The 14968-nt window shown below is 40.4% G+C and overlaps 1 protein-coding gene and 1 long non-coding RNA gene across 4 annotated transcripts in view; one reads left to right on the forward strand and one right to left on the reverse strand.

Moving 5' to 3' along the window:
- Nucleotides 1-14968, reverse strand: part of cacna2d3a (calcium channel, voltage-dependent, alpha 2/delta subunit 3a) — a 338457-nt gene that overhangs the window by 71184 nt on the left and 252305 nt on the right. The gene's annotated exons all lie outside the window — the stretch shown is intronic.
- LOC119262818 lies at nt 4461-6533 on the forward strand. The gene is made up of 4 exons (XR_005129934.1): nt 4461-4539; nt 5476-5584; nt 6113-6275; nt 6402-6533. It is a non-coding gene; the product is annotated as an uncharacterized LOC119262818 (long non-coding RNA).

A 14968-nucleotide genomic window follows, 5' to 3' on the forward strand; every position in this document is an offset into this window, starting at 1 on the left:
CATGTGTATGTATGTATGTATGTGTGTGTGTGTGTGTGTGTGTGTTCTGGTATTCATCACATTGTGGGGACAAGATTCTGTTTACACAGTCACGTCATGGGGACCAATTGCGGTGTGGGGACAAAAAACCTGGTCCCCATGAGGGAAACCATTTTAGATGAATAGAAGAGCTCTTAAAAAGGTGCCTGTGAAGTTTTTAGCTTTGACCCATACCGCATGTTTGGAACAGAGTGCGCGTGTGTGATGGCGCCCCCTTATAGTCCCCGGCTGGTACTGCACCCACTGCTCTGCACACACACGTATTCCAAATATGGTCAGATACCGCCCACTTCCTGGTCCCCATTAGGAATGATTTCAGCCAAATAAAGACATTTTCAGTGTTAAAGGTGCCAATCCACACTGTGGACAAGAAAGAAGAATATTTGCAGGCGATGCCACCTGAAGAGCTAAGACCTTGTGAAGATGAGCAAAAGTGAAACACAAGGTAAGCACATTTGTATGACAAACCAGTATAGATAGATAGAGAGATAGAGATAGATAGCGAGAGATCACTTTTAATACAGAATAAAGAGGGAAATTCTTCTATTGCAGCAGTACAAATACAGTATAGAGAAAAACAAGCCCAAAACAGGGGCAAAAGTATTGCTGTACACTATTTACAGATGCATTAATTGAAGTAAAGATTAATAAAACAATAAACTAAAACAACAATAAATAAGTGTTAAAATCACATTCATGTTATGCAGTTGATAATGCAGTGGTGCATGTCCCCTCCAGTAAATGAACCAAGTGACTGTAAATGATAACCCATGTTAACAGTTGTGCAGTATCAAATATTCACGGATGTATAACCAGTGTTCAACCCTTAACTTAGTTAAATAGCTCTAATTATTCTGCAAAAGAGCTAGTTAGCTGTAATTAACTATAGCATCTGGGTGTAAGCCTCAGATGTTTTATTACGTTTCTCCAATTAGTTATTATTATTGATATTGTGAATAATATTAGCTAGTTGCATGTAATTCAATGTGAGTTTATGCAAATCAAAAAGACACAATTTTTTTTTAAGAACTTTCACCTAATTGATTGCATACAGAGGTATGTGAAATTTTAGTAATTTTCTGGCCTTTATAATTTTATGATTTTTATTTCACTATGATAAATTCAGAATCACTTTTACTATATTTCCAAAAGTATTTGCTCATCTCCTTCATAGGCATATCAGCTTGAGTGACGTCCCATTCTTAATCCATAGGGTTTAATATGATCTCGGCCCACCCTTTGCAGCTATAACAGCTTCAGCTCTTCTGGGAAGGCTTTCCACAAGGGTTAGGAGTATTTATGGGAATTTTTGACCATTCTTCCAGAAGCGCATTTGTGAGGTCAGACACTGATGTTGGACAAGAAGGCCTGGCTCACAGTCTCCGCTCTAATTCATCCCAAAGGTGGTCTATGGGGTTGAGGTCAGGACTCTGTACAGGCCAGTCAAGTTCTTCCACACCAAACTGGCTCATCCACGTCTTTATGGACCTGCTTTGTGCCCTGGTGTGCAGTCATGTTGGAGCAGGAAGGGGCCGTCCCCAAACTGTTCCCACAAAGTTGAAATTGTCCAAAATCTCTTGGTGCTAAAGCATTAAGAGTTCCTTTCACTGGAACTAAGGGGCTGAGCCCAACTTGGTTTCAGCGGTGCAGCTGGTAGCTGCAGCAGCCACTTCGGGAACAACAAAATGGTGCTTGTGCTTTTTGCTACTTTGGTTTACTGTTTGTTGTGTAACCCCACCAAGACAAATCATCATGACTGCTTCACCGTCTACCTACACCAGAGCCTGCTACAGCTGAGAAACCAACCACAGTCTCTGCTCACAAACGAACTGTGGGAAGAGCTGTGCGAACTAGGCCTGGTATGATCCACGGCACTGCATGAGCCTGCTGGCAATGCACAAGAAGGCAGAAGCAAGGCAAGTGCTGTTCAGCTCGACGGCCTGTTGTGCTTCCTGTGAGGACAGAGACGTGAGTTGAGCGGTAAGACTCAAGGAGTGGGCCTATGTGTTTACATCAATAGTGAGTGGTGTAAAAACGTGGCGCTAGTCTCCAGTCACTGCTCACTGCTGGTGGAGTTTGCGATTGTCAGAGCCAGGCCTTTTCATTCGCCTAGAGAGCCGAGTTCGCTGTATATAATAGTGGTGCATATAGCTCCCAGTGCTAATGCTAAGGCCGCACTGAACAAGCTGTTCAGTGCAATCAGCGACCTCCAGAACACAAACTCAGACAGTTGCCAGTGATTTCAACCATGCCAATCTGAAGTCAGTACTCCCCAAATTTCACCAGTATGCAGACTTTGCAACCTGTGGGGCTCGCGTGCTGCATCTTGTTTACACAAACATCCCCAGCGTGTACAGGGCTGAGCCCCGCCCCCACTATGGCTACTCAGACCACATCTCTGTGATGCTCATCCCAGCATACAGACCGCTCATCAGATGTGCCAAACCAGACCAGAAGCAAGTGAGAACCTTGCCACCAGGAGCTCTCTCTGCTCTTCAGGACTGTTTTGAGCACACTGACTGGGAGATGTTCAGAGTAGCAGCTACTACCGGTGACTCCATCAACCTGGAGGAGTACACAGAATCAGCGACTGGCTACATCAGCAAGTGCGTTGATGATGTTACAGTCTCCAAACTCGTCACAAGTCACCCCAACCAGAAACCATGAATGACTGCAGAGGTGTGCATGCTGCTGAGAACCCAAGACAAGGCTTTGAAGTCAAGGGACAAAGCAAGCCTCAGGGTGGCAAGAGCCAAGCTCTCCCAGGCCATCAAAGAGGCTAAGCGCGCCTCCTCAAAAAAAATCCATGATCATTTTCAAAACACTGCTGACACACGGTACATGTGGCAGGGCATCCAGGCCATCACCAACTACAAGTCACCTCCACCTTCTTATGACAGTGATTCCTCCCTTTCAGACATGCTTAATAACTTCTGTGCAAGGTTTGAGGCACAGAACGGCATGATGGTAAGGAAAACCACACCTCCTCCAAGTAAACAGGCACTGTGTCTGTCCACTGCTGATGTGCGGAGAACTCTACATAGAGTCAACCCATGAAAAGCACCAGGATCCGACAGCATACCAGGCAGAGTGCTCAGAGAATGCGCCGAACAGCTGGCTGATGTTCTCACGGACATATTCAACATCTCTCTGAGCACTGCAGTCGTTCCGATGTGCTTCAAGTCCACCATCAACATCCCTGTGCCAAAGAAGCCTCCAGTGTCCTGCCTCAATGACTACTGTAACTGTGAGATCTCAGTTAGTCAGGATGGGTAAGAACACCTCCAGCACCACCACACTGAGCACCAGTGCCCCTCAAGGCTGTGTGTTTAGTCCACTCTACTGATGGCAAAGTACAGCTCAAATCTCATCATCAAGTTTGCTGATGACATGACTGTGGTGGGTCTGATCAGCAAAAATGACAAGTCAGCATACAGAGAGGAGGTGCAGTGGCTAACGGACTGGTGTGGAACCAACAACCTGTCTCTGAATGTGGACAAAACTAAGGTGATGGTTTGGGAATTGCTCCACCTCGGATTGCAAGACCCTACCGTGTATAGTGAGGACAGCTGGGAAAATCATCGGGGTCTCTCTCCCCTCCATCATGGACATCTACATCACACGTTGTATCCGGAAAGCCACCAGCATTGTGGACGACCCCATCCATCCCTCACAGGGACGCTTTGCATTGTGCTTCGTGGTGTAAAGCTTGGATGCAGCTGCTCGGCCATGGAAACCCATTCCATGAAGCTCTCTACGCTGTTCTTGAGCTGATCTGAAGGCCACATGAAGTTTGGAGGTCTGTAGTGATTGACTCTGCAGAAAGTCGGTGACCTCTGTGCACTATGCCCCTCAGCATCCGCTGACCGCTCTGTCATTTTACATGGCCGACCACTTCGTGGCTGAGTTGCTGTCGTTCCCAATCGCTTCCACTTTGTTATAATCCCACTGACAGTGGACTGTGGAATATTTAGTAGTGATGAAATTTCACAACTGGACTTGCTGCACAGGTGGCGTCCGATCACGGCACCACGCTGGAATTCTCTGAGCTCCTGAGAGCGACCCATTCTTTCACTAATGTCTGTAGAAGCAGTCTGCAGGCCTAGGGGCTCGGCTTTACACACCTGCGGTCATGGAAGTGACTGGAACACCTCAATTCAATGATTTGCAAAGGTGACTGAATACTTTTGGCAATATAGTGTGTGTGTATGTATGTATGTATGTATGTATATAAACACACAATTATACATTTACATTTTAGTGACTTTAAGTGAATTCATAGAATACACATAAAACCACAGATTTTGACCTAGAGTGCTTTATAGAGAAATGTAATACAATTAACTTTCTTTTTCTCTGCGCGTTACGTTGGCAGACTTTTAATTTGAAGCCACGTGTACCTTCATCATTAACACAGCTGGCATTAAGCTGTACATTCAGCAGATAGAAGTGATTTAAAGCCCAGAGGTCAGCAGGCAGGGAGGCGTTGAGAGGTGTTCAGTAAGTGTCCAATGTTTCTGTGAAATGTACCGAACCGAACCCGGCAGAGTTTTGCGTGTTATGGAGAAACACGTTCATAAACCTTTCTCGTGGTAAGAATCGTGCCCTGGCTAAAGTGGGCTGAAGATGGCTTCCGTTTCGCCAACGTCTAGTTCGAATTTTGCCGTTCCACCTTAAGCGGTGCAGCAATTACATTATGGCGCCTCAGTTCTTATAACATTAACTGCCGCTTCATTTAAGGTGGAGCGGGCCAGTTCGAACCACAAGCCAGTTCCAACCTCGCGGTTAAGCTCTTAATCCCTTCCATTCCCGGCAGCCGCGGCTGAAGTGGTTTGTGCCCTACGACGTTAAAACAACATATTTCGGCGTTGGAGCATCAGCAAGTAACAAAACCGAAGGGAAAAAGTCAAAGCACTGAAAGCTAAACCGAGCTAAACCAAAGTGAGAGCATTGGGCCAGCTATTTAACTGAGCTCGAGGTCTTAGGCTTTACTACTTTTTACTGCACAGACCAGGTTGACTTTGCAGCCCAATTTCATGGTGTCATTCACTTTACTAGGTTGTTAAAAACAAACAAACAAATAAAACATCTTGATTATAGTTTATTTCACAGCTATATTTTATATAGATATTGGCCCTGAGTGATTTAACACTGGGCATGGTAAACCAGAAGCTGGATTATACAAACCTGTTTTTACACTGAACTCTACCACATTCCCATTTTTGTTTTATATTTGAGTTTCATATGTTACTCAAAGGCTTTTCAGAGGTGGTGGCCTGAAAAAATGAGAAATCTTGAAAGTATGCAGTTCCTTTGCTGTTGAAGTATCTGGGTATAAGAAATAAATTTTAAAAATCATATATAGGTAATCATTGTAAAGTTCTCAATCCTTAATTAAATCCATTGATAACTAACTTGTGAAATATTTCCCTGCAGTTTGAAATGCCACCCCGTATCAGTCCCCTTAAGGATGCAATTCAGCACGTTGTTTCAAAGACAGACAAAACATGCAGACTAGAGGTGAAATACATCAATGCAGTGAAAGGTAAGGTGGTGTCTGATAGATTTATTAGTTAGTAATTATTAATCTAACACTGGTTGGGTGATATACCAGTTCATGTGGTTTACCAGGTGAAACTCTTTTTAAGGTATTAGTTTTGTCATTACTTTTATACCAGTGTGCATGTAAATGCAGATAACACAACATACAAACAGTGCAGACCTCACTGACTCCCTCACCTCTTGTGTAGTGAGCTGCAGTAAAAGTCAGTCCTTTGTGGTAGCCATTAATGTAAATATACTAAACTGTGATATACACCAAAAGCATCAGTAATCTTAATTATACCATGATATAAATTGTTGCCCATACCGCCCATATGAGCATCTGATGCAAACCTTCAGGGTACATTAAATAGGCACTATATTGCTGTCTATCTCAAATGAGCGACCATCTGTTGAGGTCAATTTTTGTGTTTTTTTTTTTGTGGTTCATATTACCATAGACAAATGAATAATGGTAGAATAGAGAAAAGTTTTCCTGTTTTGTTGAAAATGTTTTTGTTGTGTTTTACAGGACGTGGTGTATTTGCAAAGGGTTCAATTTGCAAAGGAGATTTTGTTGTTGAATATAGAGGAGATATGATAAATGATGCAGAATCCCAGAGAAGAAGAAAACTTTACCACCCGTCATGTGCTGCATTTATGTTTGCGTTTAAGTGGAGAGGGAAAACATGGTGGTAAGATTTCAAGTTGTTCCTAAACTACACTCCTTATACTGAACTATACTACGCTAAACTAAGTGATACTCTAATTTTGGTGTAATATATTGTGTAAGCCCTTTTTTATGTTTCCATCTTTATAAGTATTGATGCCGCTAGAGAAGATGGATCATTTGGACGGCTAGTTAATGACGAACACCAACATCCAAACTGTAGGATGAAAAAAATTGACGTGAATGGAAAACCCCACCTTTGTTTGTTTGACTTGAATGACATCAAAGAAGGAGAAGAAGTAACTTATGACTATGGAGGTGAAGATTGCCCGTGGAGAACAAAGGTATGTTGCACAGTACACAGTAAACAGAACGGCTATCAGTGTTTCAGAATGTATTAAATAACCTTGTGCTTATATTATAGTTTGAATAAATTAGAAATATGTTTGTCTCTATTACTTTGAGAAAAAAATCTGCATAACAAAATACCAATCAAAATACCAATTATTTTAGATTAGTGAGTGTGTTTACATGCACTTAATAATCTGATAACTGCAGAATAACAGACTGTGTCAGTAACTGATTCACTTTGTGTACATTTAATAATCTGATAATTGCAGAAAATCAGATTGTGTCAGTATCTAATTCAATGTGTTTACATAGTCTTGAATAATCAGATAATGGTGAAACTCTGGATCTGCATGAGTTAGACAGGAATCGGATTTCTGCTTTATAACTAATTCTTATTAAAAATGTTGCAGGTGGGTGAAGAAACAGCTAATGATGCAAATGTAGAGAACTCCAACCATCCCTTCCATTTAAAGACTGGGGATGAACATAATGTGAAAACTCAGCAGGTATAATAACAATTTTAAATCAAATGTTTAATTGCATACAGATTATGTAAAACAGTGTGGTTGGTTAGTGTAGTGGTTAACACCTCTGCCTTCTATGCTGTAGACTAGGGTTCAGTCCCCGCCTGGGTAAACACCCTACACTATACCAATAAGAGTCCTTGGGCAAGACTTCTAACACTGCCTTCGCCTACTTGTGTAAAATGATCAAATGGGTTAGGGTTAGGGTTGAATTTTAAGTCGCTCTGGATAAGAGCATCAGCCAAATGCCGTAAATGTAAATGTAAACAGAAACAGAAGCATATCACTAAAAACTGCCTTTATAGATAAGCAGCATACAAGCTGATACTATGGCGGCATGCAACTTCGGACGGACCCTCCTCTCAAAGTCTCAGATGGATGATGCTACTGGTCCAACCAACACTACTCAACAGGTACATTCATGTTCATAGCTTCAATTTGACCTCTACAGTCTTTCTTTGTCAAGTTTTTTTAGTTTTGTTATTTTAAGCATCGAAAAGGAGGAAGAAATTTATTTAGACTGTGATCTAGTGTGAGGCAGTAGACCCAAACACAATTTAATGTTGTATGTCCAGTAGCTTAGTGGTAGTGGGACAGGTAGAGCAGATTTGAACTTTCACAGGGATTTTAATCTTGGTTAATTATCACTCTATTCTGGACACTCACGACGTCCCCACAACACACCTTCAGTCAGTGTGTCAGCAGAAGGTGTGTTTGAATGGATCGAAACAGCGTTTGAAAACTTGGATAAAAACTGGTCCCCACAAGGAACTTTAGCATAGAGTGTGAAAGGTGCCCAAAAACCTGTTTAGGGTGTGTAAAGGTGGTCAGAGCTTGGCTGGGCAGAAAGAAATTTTTTTTTATTTTACTTTTTTTTTCTCTGAAGTCTGGTGTATGTTGCCATGCATCTCCTCTAAGAGATTTTGTCTGAAGAGGCAGTCAGTGTTTTTGTCTGTCATACAGTATTTTCATCAGATTGACCTTTTTTCCTATGTTTTAGTTTTCTAAAATAGTGTCTTTATGAAATATGCATTTACAGATAAGCAGCGTTACAGATAATGCTATGGTAGCGCACGACTCCCGTCCTTCCCTCCTGTCAAAGACTCAAATGGATGATGCTACTGGTCCAACTAACACTACTCAACAGGTACATTCATGTTCATAGCTCCGTATAGAGTTTTACAGTCTTTCTTTGTCACGGTTTTTTTAGTTTTGTTATTTTTAGCACCTAAAAGGAGGAAGAAATTTATTTAGACTGTGATCTAGTGTGAGTCAGTAAACCCGAACACAGTTTAATGATGTGCATACAGTAGCTTAGTGGTAGTGGGACAGGTAGAGCAGATTTGAACTTTCACAGGGATTTTTATCTTGGTTAATTATCACTCTATTCTGGAGACTCACGATGTCCCCACAACACACCTTCAGTCAGTGTGTGAGCAGAAGGTGTGTTTGAATGGATCGAAACAGCGTTTGAAAACTTGGATAAAAACTGGTCCCCACAAGTAACTTTAGCATAGAGTGTGAAAGGTGCCCATAAAACCTGTTTAGGGTGTGTAAAGGTGGTCAGAGCTTGGCTGGGCAGAAAGAAATTTTTTATGATTTGACTTTTTTTTTCTCTGAAGTCTGGTGTATGTTGCCATGCATCTCCTCTAAGAGATTTTGTCTGAAGAAGTAGTTAGTCTTTTTGTCTGTCATACAGCATTTTCATCAGATTGATTTTTGTTTCTATATTTTAGTTTTCTAAAATAGTGTCTTTATGAAATATGCATTTACAGACAAGCAGCGTTACAGATAATGCTATGGTAGCGCACGACTCCCGTCCTTCCCGCCTTTCAAAGTCTCAGATGGATGATGCTACTGGTCCAACCAACACTACTCAACAGGTACGTTCATGTTCATAGCTTCAATTTGACCTCTACAGTCTTTCTTTGTCACGGTTTTTTTAGTTTTGTTATTTTTAGCACCTAAAAGGAGGAAGAAATTTATTTAGACTGTTATCTAGTGTGAGTCAGTAGACCCGAACACAGTTTAATGATGTGCATACAGTAGCTTAGTGGTAGTGGGACAGGTAGAGCAGATTTGAACTTTCACAGGGATTTTTATCTTGGTTAATTATCACTCTGTTCTGGACGCTCACGACGTCCCCACAACACACCTTCAGTCAGTGTGTGAGCAGAAGGTGTGTTTGAATGGATCGAAACAGCGTTTGAAAACTTGGATAAAAACTGGTCCCCACAAGGAACTTTAGCATAGAGTGTGAAAGGTGCCCATAAAACCTGTTTAGGGTGTGTAAAGATGGTCAGAGCTTGGCTGGGCAGAAAGAAATTTTTTATGATTTTACTTTTTTTTTCTCTGAAGTATGGTGTATGTTGCCATGCATCTCCTCTAAGAGATTTTGTCTGAAGAGGCAGTCAGTGTTTTTGTCTGTCATACAGTATTTTCATCAGATTGACCTTTTTTCCTATGTTTTAGTTTTCTAAAATAGTGTCTTTATGAAATATGCATTTACAGATAAGCAGCGTTACAGATAATGCTATGGTAGCGCACGACTCCCGTCCTTCCCACCTTTCAAAGACTCAGATGGATGATGCTACTGGTCCAACCAGCACTACTCAACAGGTACATTCATGATCATAGCTTCAATTTGACCTCTACAGTCTTTCTTTGTCAAGTTTTTTAGTTTTGTTATTTTTAGCACCTAAAAGGAGGAAGAAATTCATTTTGACTGTGATCTAGTGTGAGTCAGTAGACCCGAACACAGTTTAATGATGTGCATACAGTAGCTTAGTGGTAGTGGGACAGGTAGAGCAGATTTGAGCTTTCACAGGGATTTTTATCTTGGTTAATTATCACTCTATTCTGGACGCTCACGATGTCCCCACAACACACCTTCAGTCAGTGTGTGAGCAGAAGGTGTGTTTGAATGGATCGAAACAGCGTTTGAAAACTTGGATAAAAACTGGTCCCCACAAGGAACTTTTGCATAGAGTGTGAAAGGTGCCCATAAAACCTGTTTAGGGTGTGTAAAGATGGTCAGAGCTTGGCTGGGCAGAAAGAAATTTTTTATTATTTTACTTTTTTTTTCTCTGAAGTCTGGTGTATGTTGCCATGCATCTCCTCTAAGAGATTTTGTCTGAAGAGGCAGTCAGTGTTTTTGTCTGTCATACAGTATTTTCATCAGATTGACCTTTTTTCCTATGTTTTAGTTTTCTAAAATAGTGTCTTTATGAAATATCCATTTACAGATAAGCAGCATTACAGATAATGCTATGGTAGCGCACGACTCCCGTCCTTCCCTCCTGTCAAAGACTCAAATGGATGATGCTACTGGTCCAACCAACACTACTCAACAGGTACGTTCATGTTCATAGCTCCGTATAGAGTTTTACAGTCTTTCTTTGTCACGGTTTTTTTAGTTTTGTTATTTTTAGCACCTAAAAGGAGGAAGAAATTTATTTAGACTGTTATCTAGTGTGAGTCAGTAGACCCGAACACAGTTTAATGATGTGCTTACAGTAGCTTAGTGGTAGTGGGACAGGTAGAGCAGATTTGAACTTTCACAGGGATTTTTATCTTGGTTAATTATCACTCTATTCTGGACGCTCACGATGTCCCCACAACACACCTTCAGTCAGTGTGTGAGCAGAAGGTGTGTTTGAATGGATCGAAACAGCGTTTGAAAACTTGGATAAAAACTGGTCCCCACAAGGAACTTTTGCATAGAGTGTGAAAGGTGCCCATAAAACCTGTTTAGGGTGTGTAAAGATGGTCAGAGCTTGGCTGGGCAGAAAGAAATTTTTTATGATTTGACTTTTTTTTTCTCTGAAGTCTGGTGTATGTTGCCATGCATCTCCTCTAAGAGATTTTGTCTGAAGAAGTAGTTAGTCTTTTTGTCTGTCATACAGCATTTTCATCAGATTGATTTTTGTTTCTATATTTTAGTTTTCTAAAATAGTGTCTTTATGAAATATGCATTTACAGACAAGCAGCGTTACAGATAATGCTATGGTAGCGCACGACTCCCGTCCTTCCCGCCTTTCAAAGTCTCAGATGGATGATGCTACTGGTCCAACCAACACTACTCAACAGGTACGTTCATGTTCATAGCTTCAATTTGACCTCTACAGTCTTTCTTTGTCAAGTTTTTTTAGTTTTGTTATTTTAAGCATCGAAAAGGAGGAAGAAATTTATTTAGACTGTGATCTAGTGTGAGTCAGTAAACCCGAACACAGTTTAATGATGTGCATACAGTAGCTTAGTGGTAGTGGGACAGGTAGAGCAGATTTGAACTTTCACAGGGATTTTTATCTTGGTTAATTATCACTCTATTCTGGACGCTCACGATGTCCCCACAACACACCTTCAGTCAGTGTGTGAGCAGAAGGTGTGTTTGAATGGATCGAAACAGCGTTTGAAAACTTGGATAAAAACTGGTCCCCACAAGTAACTTTAGCATAGAGTGTGAAAGGTGCCCATAAAACCTGTTTAGGGTGTGTAAAGGTGGTCAGAGCTTGGCTGGGCAGAAAGAAATTTTTTATGATTTTACTTTTTTTTTCTCTGAAGTCTGGTGTATGTTGCCATGCATCTCCTCTAAGAGATTTTGTCTGAAGAAGTAGTTAGTCTTTTTGTCTGTCATACAGCATTTTCATCAGATTGATTTTTGTTTCTATATTTTAGTTTTCTAAAATAGTGTCTTTATGAAATATGCATTTACAGACAAGCAGCGTTACAGATAATGCTATGGTAGCGCACGACTCCCGTCCTTCCCGCCTTTCAAAGTCTCAGATGGATGATGCTACTGGTCCAACCAACACTACTCAACAGGTACGTTCATGTTCATAGCTTCAATTTGACCTCTACAGTCTTTCTTTGTCAAGTTTTTTTAGTTTTGTTATTTTAAGCATCGAAAAGGAGGAAGACATTTATTTAGACTGTGATCTAGTGTGAGTCAGTAAACCCGAACACAGTTTAATGATGTGCATACAGTAGCTTAGTGGTAGTGGGACAGGTAGAGCAGATTTGAACTTTCACAGGGATTTTTATCTTGGTTAATTATCACTCTGTTCTGGACGCTCACGACGTCCCCACAACACACCTTCAGTCAGTGTGTGAGCAGAAGGTGTGTTTGAATGGATCGAAACAGCGTTTGAAAACTTGGATAAAAACTGGTCCCCACAAGGAACTTTTGCATAGAGTGTGAAAGGTGCCCATAAAACCTGTTTAGGGTGTGTAAAGGTGGTCAGAGCTTGGCTGGGCAGAAAGAAATTTTTTATGATTTGACTTTTTTTTTCTCTGAAGTCTGGTGTATGTTGCCATGCATCTCCTCTAAGAGATTTTGTCTGAAGAGGCAGTCAGTGTTTTTGTCTGTCATACAGTATTTTCATCAGATTGACCTTTTTTCCTATGTTTTAGTTTTCTAAAATAGTGTCTTTATGAAATATCCATTTACAGATAAGCAGCATTACAGATAATGCTATGGTAGCGCACGACTCCCGTCCTTCCCTCCTGTCAAAGACTCAAATGGATGATGCTACTGGTCCAACCAACACTACTCAACAGGTACGTTCATGTTCATAGCTCCGTATAGAGTTTTACAGTCTTTCTTTGTCACGGTTTTTTTAGTTTTGTTATTTTTAGCACCTAAAAGGAGGAAGAAATTTATTTAGACTGTTATCTAGTGTGAGTCAGTAGACCCGAACACAGTTTAATGATGTGCTTACAGTAGCTTAGTGGTAGTGGGACAGGTAGAGCAGATTTGAACTTTCACAGGGATTTTTATCTTGGTTAATTATCACTCTATTCTGGAGACTCACGATGTCCCCACAACACACCTTCAGTCAGTGTGTCAGCAGAAGGTGTGTTTGAATGGATCGAAACAGCGTTTGAAAACTTGGATAAAAACTGGTCCCCACAAGGAACTTTAGCATAGAGTGTGAAAGGTGCCCACAAAGCCTCTTATATTTTTGGTGTGTAAAGGGTAGACAGGTCTTGGCTTGACATAAAGAAATTCTTTGTTTTACTTTTTTTTCTCTGAAGTCTGGTGTATGTTGCCATGCATCTCATTGTAGAGATTTTGTCTGAAGAAGTAATAAGTCTTTTTTCATGTCACGCAGCATTTTCATCAGATTTTTTTTTTTCTATATTTTCATTTTCTAAAATAGCATTTAATATGAAATTTCCATTTACAGACATGCTGCATTAAAGTTAATACTATGGCGGCGTGCAACTCCCATCCTTGTCTCCTGTCAGAGATGGATGATGCTACTGGTCCAGCCAACACTCCTCAACAGGTACTGTAGATTGAATTCTCCAGTCTGTCCTTGTCACTTTTTTGTTGTTTTGTTATTTTAAGCATCTAAAAGGAAAAAGGCATTTAATTGTAACTGTGATCTAGTTTGAGTCAGTATACCTGCGCACAGCTTAATGTTATGAGTGGTATTGGAACTTTTCCAGCAGATTTGAACTTTCACAGGGATTTTTATCTTGGTTAATTGTCATTCTATTCTGGACACTCACGACGTCCCCGCAACACACCTTCAGTCAGAGTGTGAGCAGATAGTGTGTTTGAAAAATTGGACTGGTTCCCACAAGGAACTTTAGCATATAGTGTGAAATATTCTCAGAAAGGTTATTTTGTTTAACATGTATGAATGCAGAGCTTGATTGGACAGGAAGAAATATTCTGTTATGAATTTGATGTTTTTCTTTGTTCATTTTTTTTCAAGTAATATGTGTGTATGTGTCTCTCCAAATAATGGTGTTAAATGTTATTTATTTTGTTTGTTTCATTAACAGATTGTGACATGTTTTGAAAACAAAAATGAAGTTTTTGTACCAAGACTGAGACGGACTAAGAGTGTCATAGTAAGTTTTCAATTAAGTGGCAAAACGAAGATCTGAGGTTGTATTTACAACTTCAAACAACAACCTTTTTCATGATCAGTTATTCAGTGTGTTGAATTATTCATTGATAAATCATTTGGTCTGTAAAATACCAACAAACAGTGAAAATCCATGCAGTACTTTTTTTTGTACAAGAAGTAAAAAATCAACCCTTATACAATTGTCAGAATAGTTGCTGATTTACTTGTCAATTTACTGATAAACTGTTTAACTAATTGTTGCAGATTTACAGATTTCTCATTATTTTTGTTTACTAGATAAAAGACACAGATCTTGAAAATTCTGATGAACTGTATGATTCTACATCAGAGGGTGAAGATGATTCTACACCAGACAGTTCAGATAATTACATTCCAGATACTACTTCTGAAAGGGACAGTGATGATAGCCTTAAACCAAAATATAAGTCTCATGATGATTTACTGGATGTCTATGGCTCAGTGAGTTCCCCTGTCTGTGACTCCACAACTTCAGACAAAATGATCTCTGATAGGCACAGACTTACATCTGAAGTGTCTGGATCAGATGAAGAACCATGTTCAAGTCAGAATGTAAATGACAGCATTGTTGTTGGTGCATGCACAAAAAAAGGTGGGAAGAGAGTGTACAACAAGAGACAGTATTGCTTGTATTGCTGTATCCCTTATGCTAAGATGGCAAGGCATCTTGAACATGCACACCAAGATAAATCTGATGTGGCTAAAGCTTTAAGCTTTCCAAAGGGTTCCAAGGAGAGAAAAACCCATCTAAACTACATTCGCAACCGAGGAAACTATGCTCACAATGCTGCTGTCATGGAGTCAGGAAAGGGAAAACTAGTGCCATTTAAACGTCCACCTAAAGAAGTGCAAGGAAATGACTTCATGCACTGTGCATACTGTCAAGGACTTTTTACAAGAAGGGTGCTATGGCGACATGTGCGCAGTTGTAGACTTCGACC

This window comes from Pygocentrus nattereri, chromosome 29 (assembly GCF_015220715.1).
Source record: "Pygocentrus nattereri isolate fPygNat1 chromosome 29, fPygNat1.pri, whole genome shotgun sequence".
In the NCBI taxonomy this organism is placed as follows: domain Eukaryota; kingdom Metazoa; phylum Chordata; class Actinopteri; order Characiformes; family Serrasalmidae; genus Pygocentrus; species Pygocentrus nattereri.